Here is a 12,491-nt window from a genome sequence, read left to right on the forward strand (position 1 = left end):
ATTTCTCTTCACTCAGCTCCAAAGCTTCCTAGCGCCAGATACCGGAAACCAGCTCTGGCGTACACAATAACCATAATACGAACTCACAAGCACGACTACAAAATGGTATGCTACAATGTCGACACCCAGTCAGCTCGTGCGTCATCAACAGCTGTAGGTTTGTGCTGACTAGGAACATCTGCATCTACATCTATACGCAGCAAGTCACGTTAAAGTGTGTATCGGATGTTTCTTTGTGTACCACTGTTTCTCTGCCGTTTTCCTGTTCCAGTCGTGAATGGTTCGCAGTAAGAAGGACTGCTGGTAAGCCACCGTGTAAGCTCAAATCTCTCTGATTTTACGTTCATCGCCTTTTCACGAAGTTAACGTAGGTGTAAACGATATTGGTTGACACTTCCAGGAAAGTACGCTCTCGGAACCTTAACGCCTCTCCTACATCGTCTGCCGCGGGAGTTGGTTGAGCATCACCGTCGCGCTTTCACATTTACTGAATGAATCTGTAACCAAATGTTCTGCTCTTCTTCGAATCTTCTCTATTTCCTCAATCAATTTTTATATTGTAGAGATCCCAGACCGAGGAGCAATATACAAGTATTGATCGAACCGAGGTTTTTGTCAGCCAAATCTTTTGTCAGTGGACTACATTTTCCGAAAATCCCTTCAATGAAACTCAGTCTGGCATCTTCCTTAACTGCGAGTGATTTTCTGTGGTCGCTTCACTTTAAATCGCTCAGTACACATATTTTGAAATATTTTGTGGATATGACTGCTTCCAGTGATTTTCTACAACCGTGTAATCATACAATAATGGGCTTCTTTGCCTGTTTGTTTGCTTGTGTTAAGTCGCAACTGCCACTTCCTGCACAAAGTTTCGATCCTCTGGAGATCTGTAAAAAGATTGTGGTAAAATTCTATGGCACCAAACTGCTGAGGTCATCCGTCCCTAGGCGTAAACACTACTTAATCTAACTTAAACTAACTTACTCTACGGACAACACACACCAATGCCCGAGGGAGGACTCGATCCTCCGACAGGTGAAGCCGCGCGAATCGTGACAAGGTGCCTCAGATCGCATCTCCCTGTATTTCGGTAAAATTTACTAGGGTTGCGGCTTCCCTGTATGCAAAGGCATCAATCCGCGAAATGTCTCATGGGACCTCTGACTTTATCCACTCGCTCATTTATATACGCTGGAGTGAGAAACTTAAGGAAGAAACTAACTTTCGCATGGATCATACATAGAAAGAACTGCTCCAGTACAGTTCAGAAGGTAACTGAGAGAAATAGGCAATGAGACGAAGAGAAATGACACTTTTATTCAAAGACAATGATGACGCTAAAGTCACCGCGGTTTATGATGGTCCCCTGGACATTACAAAAGGCGGAACTCTTACCAGGGTGTGTGATTACCACGAACGGCAGTGCATGCTCTGCAACGATCTACCATGGTGGCCACCACGTTGCTCAGGAGTGCTTGTGGTAGGGCGTTCCATTCCTCCATCAGTGTCGTTGACAACTGATGGATGGTCGTTAGTGCATGAGGACGTGCTCCAGTACCCCTCCTCAACTTATCGCACACGTGCTCGGTGGCATTTAAGTCGGGGTAACCGACAGGCCAGTCCATTCGCCAAATACCCTCTCATTCCAAGAGCTCCTAGGTCGAGCGTCGTCATCCGCAAAAATGAAGTCAGAGCCGAATGCAACGCTAAAAGAACGCACAATAACGTCGACCTGAGGCTGTACCGTGTTCACAGATTTGGTGGTCACTACAACGATGCAACGTTTTGCCTCCCCACACCGTAACACCTCGTTCACCAAGACGATTATGTTCAGCGATGTTCCTGGGTGCATACATGTTCCCACCTCTTGCCATATGATGGTATGTCCAGCATTTTGATACTCTATGTAGAATCGCATTGGTTTCCAATCAGATCCAGTGGCCTTTTCCTCTGTTGAACGATTTCAGTTGCTTGTCTATCTCACGGTCATTTTGACGTTCATACGACGAGCAAATAAAATAAATTTCCAAGTATTACTTCTTCTTTATTTACTTGCATCACACAATTATATCACATGTACCTATTACACATTAATATCACGCTCAGTGACTGTGCTGTGGTGAATGATTTTTAAGAAAAGGTCTGGTGGTGGTGAATGCACTGAAACCGGTACCTGTTAATAAAAAATCAGTGCGGCATGACTTACGTTTGAAATACGATTACATTCCGATATCAGTCACTTGGTCCCAAACTGACAGAACAACTAAATCTACGGAAATCTCACGATACCACTCGGGAGTTCGTGTGAAAATTTTCGTCTTCTGAACAAAGCACAGAAAGCAAAACTGAAAATTACTCGTACTTACTGGACGTCATTAATGAGGAATGAAACATTTAAAAACAAGACCACTGCTACGAAAGTCGCTGCTGAGCTTAACATGCGTCAAAATAGGTTATAGAAAACAAGAGAGAAAGAGCAGAAGTACGACATTCACGTAATAATAACTGCTGATGCCAAATCTCTCGCCAACGAGGTGAATGTGCAGAAGAGGCTTCAGCGTTGCAAGGAGCACAAAAGCTAGACCAAGGGAGGTAGGTAGAGTGGAGCAGCGCGTCAACCGTAAGAATGATCCCTGCCACAGGACGAGTTTACTTGTGGTGACCACTGGGTAGGTGTGCAATCCAAACTGTTTCCCCCGACTTCGAAAGACAAAATTCTGTAATTGTCTGGGTTGGTCATACAGCAGCTTTCAATTATCCCTACGGTCATAAAAAAAGGATAGGTGACTGGTGTAATCCATGAAACCATTTTCGGTGCTCCCGTTCATTCGCCCACGCAGACATTGCTCCCAGGAGGGGCGTACATTCTTGAAGATGCTAATACCCCTTCCCCACCGTTTACACACACACGCGAACACACAGACACGCACGCACGCACACACACACACACACACACACACACACACACACACACACACACACTGCAGCAGTTATTGTGAGATTGGCGACGTAATGGAGATGTGAATAATCGGTATTGTTTCGAGGTATGTGGCTGGCGGATGCTTTCACCAGGAAAAATTCGCGCGTCGAAGTTCGTACCTTCACAGTCTCTCGCTACGATTACCACCGAATCAGTACAATGACTATTATATTAACTCTCGTTTTAAACGAATGATATTTATATTTTCTTTCTTGAAGAAAAGGGAACGTCTTCCACCGCCATGATAAAGTACGCAGTAAAATGCAATCACAAGTGAGGTCGCCGTTGTTCTAGAAAACCGCAGGTTCTCGTGCTTCCAGGTGTAGGTATAGTTTCTAGTAGGAATAATTTAGAAATGAAAGAAAGCTTTTTCCCTTTCCGAAAGATATATTGTAAAATGCTTTTACACAAATACATATAGGTCACTAAACGACACATGTCCGTCCAGAATCACGGATAGGAAAAGACAGATAGTTGAAGAGTGAAAAAATTGATATCGGCTAAAGAAACATTAGAAGATAGCTAAATCTTCATTTTTAATTTCGTACATATCTCTTTCTGGCGCGGGCATGTTTATACTGCATCTTTGCCCCGCACAGTGTTCCAGTACTTACTAAATGAGATTCGCTTAATGGTTCAAATGGCTCTGAGCACTATGTGACTTAACATCGGACGTCATCAGTCCCCTAGAACTTAGAACTACTTAAACCTAACTAACCTAAGGACATGACACACATCCATGCCCGAGGCAGGATTCGAACCTGCGACCGTAGCGGTCGCACGCTTTCACACTGTAGCGCCTAGAACCGCTCGGCCACATTCGCTTAATGGGTAAACCAAAATGAGATTCATCACAACACACACACACACACACACACACACACACACACACACACACATATACACAGGGGAAGCGGAGAGGGAGTGTAAGAGAGAGAGAGAGAGAGAGAGAGAGAGAGAGAGAGAGTTGAAAATTTCCAAAAATTATTTGAAGAAAATGAGAGTGAATTGATACGTCTTCCCTGGCCTCCACATTCGACCCACGGTAGACACCGCCCAACAAGTGTTCCTATACAATCTGCACGTCAAAGAGATTAGCATGTGCGCGGAAACACTGTCATGTCACAATAGTGGAAAAGTCCAGCTGGACTGATGACTCGTAATACACGTTGGCACACGCTGGTGACGGTACGAGAACGTCATTAACGACGTGAGATGATGCAAAACCTTTGGCAAGAAAGCATGTGGTGGAGTTGTTTTCATGCTGGGGATATTTACATGGAAGGCCTCTGACGGTCTACCATCGTCTCTCTCCAGCGAAAAATACAGCAAACTACTGTCTAAACATGTGCATCCGTTTGTTGGTGCCAAGCGAGGACTTCTCAAATCACTGTCCCACCATCTAGATACAGTTTCTCTGCTTTCCTAAAATCGCTTGAAGTAATTACCAAGATGGCTCCTGTCAAACGGTATGACCGAGGTCTTTCCCCATCCTTGATATATTCCAATATTGTGCTCCGTCTCTAATGACCTCGTCGTCGACTGGGCGTTAAACCCTAATCTTCCTACTTCCTTCTTTCCTTCCATCTTCTTGCGTACAACAGCTCTCTCGAGACAAGCACTTTCACCAAGACGATGTACCATCTCATCACTCCTGAATTGTGTCGAAATGGTTGAGGAAAGCCCCACGGACGTTCCGCGTGTTTAGACGCCACCGCCTCGCGCCCATCCTCTCCCTCTACTTCACCTTACTTTTACTGCGCATTTCTGAGACGCCATCGAGTGAGATGTGCGCGCCCTCGACACAGTTCCTATCATTCTCCGTGAGTAACGGGCTGAAGCTGGGGGGGGGGGGGGGGTGAGGGGGTGGGGGTGGCGGTGAGGGGGGGGGGGGGATGCATCAGAATGCCCCATTGTGGCGGAATGGAGTGTTACGCTTTATTTGCTATGTGTGTCTAACTCAATTACCGATTGGCTAAGACTACGTTGCGCCTTACTATGTGAGGTACTGTAGGGCTGGTGAAGACAGTACCAGACAAATTACTTCTCCCACAATTCAAATATGTACCCATTAGCTCCGCAAGCCATCTGTAAATGAAATCAGAATCAGCATCAAGATATGGAACAATTAAAACCGTCCTCTCTCGTCTACCTTAACAGTGAGTTGAATCAGTAATAGGTAAATGTTGAATACTCGCCATTTGCTAAAATGGCTGTTCTAGTACTCTATCCTTCGCATCCGCACTGCTGAGCACCTAGCAACGTTGACTGTCCGCCGCTCCTAATTTATACGTTAGGGTGCTGGACATACATTTACAAAGCATTTTCACAATAGAAATAATAGAAATAAAATAGAAATAATAGAAATAACATAATGATAAATGAAAAGCACCATCAAACTGGTGCTTTTCATTTATTACAATGTTGTTCTACCAAGAACCGACGGAAGATTCTGTTAACATGATCAAATAAATGTTTTAATTGCGCTACGTCCGCAGCTCGTGGTCTTGCGGTAGCGTTCTCGCTTCCAGCACACGGGGTCCCGGGTTCGATTCCCGGCGGGGTCAGGGATTTTTCCTGCCTCGTGATGACTGGATGTTGTTGTGTCGTCTTCATCATCATCATTCATCCCCATTACGGTCGGAGGAAGGCAATGGCAAACCACCTTCACTAGGACCTTGCCTAGCACAGTGGTGCCGGTCTCCCGCATCGTCCCCTACGCTCTGTCACTGAGTATGGGACTTCATCATCATCATCATCATCAGTTGCACAACATACGGTACGTTCTGGATTACAAATACTTCACTCTAAAAACTGTAGCTGTAACTAACCGATACAATTGTCGCATTCTGACAAGAGTGCAAATGTGGATTTAAACTGGCAGGCTGTCTGCTTAGCTGATAATGAGACACGTGTGGAACTCGATATAATATTGTGGGTTGTGTGGATTTAACATTTATGTTGGACGTTTCAATGTTTAGCAGAATGATTGTATCACTTATTTTAGTGCAGAAATCTACCAGCCACATGCTCTTTTTTTCTTTTTTTTCTGAATTGTATATCTTCGCTATCTCGTGGTTGTTTTTACTTACTCCCCCCTCTCCCTCTCGCTCTCTCCCCACTCTCTCCCTGTCTCTCTTTCTTTGTGTATGTGTGTGTGTGTGTGTGTGTGTGTGTGTGTGTGTGTGTGTGCGTGCGCGCGCGCATGCGTGGATCGTCTTGCATCGTCAGCATGAGGGTTTACTATCTTCTGCTGTCTCGTGTTCGCACGAGCTGCAGATGAGGAGAAATGCGTGCAGGACACGACGGTGCGGGCACGGAAAGAGGCGGGATTCAGGACTCAGAAGCCGCTGGTTGATTAAAAGTGTCTTTCAATGTCACTTAATGTCGCAGTATAGCGGTAGGTTTCGTGAAGGTTACGAGAGTTCGACTGTTGAAATCACAATGAAAATTTCTCGGTAACTCGACTGTTTTCACTGTTGTCGCTAAAAACACCGGAATGCTATTGTGGTAGCTCTCTTACTCATCTATATTCTTGCCTTAGTCTCCTCAGTGCCATCTTTCATTGCACTACTACTTCTGCCGTGGCGTAGTTGAGCCTTGGCTTGTCCATCTTAGAACCGCTACATAGTCTCTCCTGTCCACTTTTTCTTTTGTTTCTTTTTGTATAGCAGTGCCGCCCCCCTCTCCTCCCGCTTCTTTGTATACCTGACAGAATCAACCAGGAAGTGGAGATGAACACCTTTCTCTTTGATCGGTCCATGAAAAGTCCCGACCAAGAGTCCGACATCACCAGTTGATCGTGCTCACTCATTCCTGATGACCAGTTGCTATGGCTATCAACGCTGAGGTAAACTCACTAAGCAGAACGATGTTGTGTTTACTTTCACCTCATTCATTTTGTTGCCATACAAACATTCCACTTCTTGTTTCCGTTCACGTTACAAAACGAACAATTCCATTGAACAGATTTCATGGGATTGGACAAAAGTAGATGCAATTTTTTATATCACATCAATACAGAAATGTTTTATCTTGAAATAGTACTGCCTCACAAAGAAATAGTTAGCAATAATGCAAAATGCAAGAACGGATATGCTGATTTGTCGCAGAAAGGATGCAGCCAAGCAAGGAGCGTTTTCAGAGTAATTTTGTGCCTTACACCACGCAGAGCGGTCCTCACTTTGTTCAACGAGTATTGGAGGAGGAGTCTATCTGGCTGATGGTAACAGATACTGTATAATGTTTAGGTAGGTTGATTGGGGTGGGCCACAAGACGTTCTGAAATTCTTCTTAACATAGATAACAGCACGAACTGGAGCAACATCCTTGCTGTTTTAACTGACACTGCCACCTCCAGTTGTAACTGGCAATGAATGGCATTCACACTACAGATTTACACAAATGCGCATATCGCTAGTATTTTGGCTCATCATGGGCAAGATCATTTTGTGAATCATAATCTACACGTGGTCAATGTTCACATAATCTTTGGCCGCAATTGGTCCAAATGGTTGTAAGCACTATGGGACTTAACATCTGAGGTCATCAGTCCCCTAGACTTAGAACTACTTAAACTTGACTAACCTAAGGACCTCACACACTTCCATGCCCGAGGCAGGATTCCAACATGCGACCGTAGCAGCAGCGCGGTTCCGGACTGAAGCGCCTAGAACCGCTCGGCCACAGCGGCCGGCTGGCCGCAATTAATTCTTAGAAACTAATACAGGGTGGGGCAAATAAAAGTGACCTGGACGAGTAGGTACATTGTCAAACCATTTGTGGCAGCATTAACGGAGGAGGAAAAGACGTACAGTTACTTCCAACAGGATGGAGCAACTGCCCATACAGCCATCCGAACCTTGGAGCACATTTACACAATCTTCACGCCTGACAGAGTCGTTAGCAGAGATCAGTCTGGTCGCTGCCCCAGCTGGCCACCCAGGTCTTCTGATCTGCCAGTGTGCAGTTACTTTGTGTGGGGAGCCCTCAAGTCTAAGGCATACTGCAACAACCCCCACTGTCTTCAAGATCTGCAGCAGAACATTGCGGATAAGACTGCATCGGTTCCAGCGGTCCAGCTTCGATACCCCTTCAGTAGCTTGCTGACCAGGACCCAAAAGTGCCAAGACATGACTGGTGGTCATTTTCTACATCTGCCATAGTCATGTTAGTACTGTATTTCCTTTCCTTTGCTGTGTTTCTTTGTACTCTGGAACTCTATTCGCCGGGTCACTTTTATTTGCCCCACCATGTACAAGGCTAAATTTCATACCATGAAATTGCAGTCTGAACCATCACAAATTTCACCCAACCTTTTTCGTGTAATAAGTGGACAGTCGGAACTAAAAGTTGCTCCGAATGTCAGTTACTTAAAGCTGCGATAAGCTACAGCAAGCGGCTATGCACCTCATGTTCTGCCATCTATTTCTAAAGGCTGCGACAATTGTTACTGCTCAACTTGCAACAAGGGATGGAATCTCGCCAGGTAAAATATTTACGTTCCCCGGTAAAAAAGTCGTTGGTGCCGTTATTGGTAATAGATCTGGCGAAGGAGGAAGCACAATGTGATTAAATCGGTTAAAAATAATAAAAATATTATTCGATGTCAATTTATGAATGTCTAAAATTCTAATATCTCTCGCCATGTATACCTGAAATAAAATGTTAAACTAGAGTTTCAAAAGGTGGATATTCTGAATTGTCGTTCTGGACAATGTTCTATAGAAATTGGTATGCAGTTCCTCAGGTCTGTCTTTGATATTACACGTTTAACAAACTGTAACAGTGCGCTTGGAATCTGTTACGACATTGATATTACAGCATTTAGTGTTACTGTAACGTATTTCAACCAACCATCGCTAGCGATTTACGCCCATTTTGTTCCATACATACGCTCGGTTGTTCTCGCTGTTCATCATATTCTACTAGCTATTCTGCTCTACGACACATTGTATCATTACAACCCTCTTGAATCGACTAAGAATCTAATGAGTTGACTCTACGTGTGTATCTTGTAAAACCACTTAGTCACGACAGAACATCAAATGGCTTACGTTACCAAGGGCGCACATACGACAGTTTGTAGGGGAAGGAGGCCTAGACCTTAGCATATGGGGTATTTTTAATATTCTGGAAGACGAATGGCCACATGCAATTAGACATAAAAGATTTCTAATATCAACCCTGTTACAAAACCGCGACATATCGACTGAGAGCTGGGGGAGGGGGGGGGGGGGGAGGGGGGGCGGTCCCCGTTGCCCCCGGGTATGGGCGCCCTTGTACGTTACAGCAGTTAGCAGTTCATGTTTTCGTTGCTTGAATTTGTGGTGTTCGACTGAGCGGCCATCACCGTCCAAATGTGGTGATTTTATTGCTGTGGGAAAGGACGGAAATGAATGTAATAGGAACAAAGAAGCATTTTAAAGGCACATCGAACACCACTTCCTGAGGTGACTAATGTGCCAATGAATTTAATCCCACACTCAAGGGAAGGTCTTGCTCCACGAGATAGCAAGGAAAGATTTATAATTTCACTTGAGACTCTCTTGTACAGTGTGATCAGCAAGAACTAGATTGTAACAGTGCATTGCACCTTTAAACTTTGGCAAAGGAAACTGTAGCTTCCTTAACGGGTATCGAATCTCCTTCAGTTTAATCGAACGATATTGTATAATCTACATATCAGACATTTATCTCTTTAATGCGACTAAAACAATCGTAGATCAGCACACCGACAGAATAGGCTACATAAAATTTCAACGAATACACAGCACGTGACCATCCTTCCGCGCCAGCAGAAACGATACAACAAACGTTCCGTACAAGCACACTGAACACAAAAAAGAATTCGTCAAAAACCAAAGATGACTGATGGGTCCTGAGTGGTGATTAGGTGATGTGCCAACCGAGTGTACAGGTATAGATTAGTTATATAAACGTCATACCCAACAGGAATGCGGATAAGAAGCGTACCACACAGGAATGCGGATAAGAAGTCCAACTACGGGCCCGTCACTGCCTAAGCGAAGACAGGGAGCGGCACGGAAGTGAAGTGTATAAGGACGTCTACCAAAACGTGAATCCCGTGCATAAACATAAAAATAACGATGTATATGTTCCAGAACTACTTTCATTCTAGTGACGCACATATGTAGAAATGATCCTTTTTTTTTTTTTAAAAAAAAAAAAAGATCTAACTGGACCAGTGACACTTCTTTAATGCAAAGAGGCGAAACGCACCCTGTGAAAATAAAAGCAAACCAAAGTAGGTAGATACAGGCGATTTTTTTATCATCGTCATTAGAGTTTAATGTTTTTCGATCTTCATTCAGTGATAAATACAATTCTTTGCCCAAAAGTTAGGTCTGGCCCTCAATTAGTTAGATCGCTAGTCCGAAGACATACGTTTGCATCCGATATCTGTCGCTGCTACCAAGCGAGGTGACGCAGTGGCTAGCACACTGGATTCATATTCGTGGGGTACGATGGTTCAAAACTACCTTCGGTTATCCAGATGCAGGTTTTCCATGATTTATCTAGATCGCGCCAGGCAAATGGCGGGAAGGTTCCTTTGAAAGGGCAGGGCCGGTTTCCTTCCCCATCCTTCACGAAATAATACGAGCTTGTGCTCCGTCTCTAATGATCTCGTTTTCGATGGGACGTTATATTCCAATTTTCCTTCCTCTTATTGGCACTTCGCTATTTTTTCGTCATTTAACACGACTTTCAATGTTGACAAGACTTCGTGTAAATGTGAATACCGATCGTATTTCGGACTCATTTTCAACTCAACCCAGAGTGAAATTTTCGTGTTGAATTGCCAGTTAATCTGAAAGTAGAACGCACACTAAAATTAATTGTGGTTAAGTCAGATGCCAGACTGAATGCAGTCCATCAGCAAAGGACGTAACTTGCAAAACACTCCTTCGACCAAAACATGAATATTTGTTTAGTAAATAAAAAATGCCTTGTCTTGCTGCACTGTATTTTATTTCTGTTGTGTCCTGCCTACCCGTCGAATATAGGGTGCCTAGGAGACCTGCCTTCTCTGATAGCTAGCCAACAATTCAAGCAAATCGTATTAATGAAGTTTCATTACGGTAAGATAAATGAGAATACTTAACTTTGAGAATTTACAATGGGGTGTCTCAAGCAATGGGCGACAGGAAGAATAAGAAAAACTCTTCAGTATCCACAAGTCCTAATACAAGTGAAACGGTACAGTTCCTAAGTCGCTGCTATAGAGGTCGTAGAACGGCTAGTGTTCAACTGGGCCGCGGCCAGGCGGGGTGGCGCTGATGTTCTCTTCGCCTAGAGGCCGCTGCCGTTTCGGTTCGTCCTAGGGATGGGTCGCTCAGAGTCTCCTTCACAGCCCTCTCTGCCTACCGTTCCTGACCGTCGTGCCGGCGCTTGGCTTTTACCCTGGAACAATTTCTCCCAGGCGCGTTCCACCTTTTTTCACTTTAGGGCGTCATCAGTGGGATCTAGAATGATACTGTTCTGTTTTGACATGTGTTACTTGTAGACTATGTAACAGTTCACGTCTCGTTTCTTATAAAAATAAATAATTACCTACAGTTCTTCGTGTTTTTAGTTGTTAGTCGGAACAGAGAAACATGCTTATGTTTCGTAAACAGAGCTGTAATGCGACCTGAAGCTTGTGACCAGATCAGAGGAAACGCAGATGCCAACTAAAAACGCGAAGAACTGTAAGTCAGCACTTATTTATATAAAAAAGAGACGCGAACTGTTTTGTAATCTACAAATAACACGTATGTGAAAACGCAAAAGTGTGTCATTCTAGATCCCGCTGATGATGCCATAAAGTGAAGAAAGGCGAAACGCGCCTGGGAGAAATACAGTGCAGCAAAAGATGGCGTTCTTTATTTACAAAACAAATATTTCTGTGCTTGCTGCGGAAGATGCTTGCTGCGGAAGATGGCCATGGGAACAAATTCACGAAACATGAATATTGCTCGTCATTATGGGATCCGTACCAGTTCGAACTGTCGGCTGCGGTGGCCGAGCGGTTCTAGGCGCTTCAGTCCGGAACCGCACGACTGCTACGTCGCAGATTCGAATCCTGCCTCGGGAATGGATATGTGTGATGTCCTTGGGTTAGTTAGGTTTAAGTAGTTTTAAGTTCTAGGGGACTGATGACCTCAGATGTTAAGTCCCATAGAGCTCAGAGCCATTTGAACCAGGTCGGCCTAATAGAGAAGATCCAAAGAAGAGAAGCGCATTTCAATAAGCTTCATTTAGTAAGCGTGAAAGCGTCACGATGATGCTCATTAACTCCTGTGCCAGGAGCTGCAAGAGAGCCGCTCTGCACGACGGTGTGATTTACTCTTAAAGTTCTGAGAGCGAACGTTCCTAGAAGAGCCAACAAATATTTCTTCTTCCTGCCCAGATTTCGAGAAAAAGCGCTGAAGACAACATCAGAGATATTCGCGATAACACGGAAGCCTAGTGGCAATCGTTCTTCCCGCCAACGTTTCGCGACTGGAAC

The sequence above is a fragment of the Schistocerca americana genome, chromosome 2 (assembly GCF_021461395.2).
Source record: "Schistocerca americana isolate TAMUIC-IGC-003095 chromosome 2, iqSchAmer2.1, whole genome shotgun sequence".
Classification (NCBI taxonomy): Eukaryota; Metazoa; Arthropoda; class Insecta; order Orthoptera; family Acrididae; genus Schistocerca; species Schistocerca americana.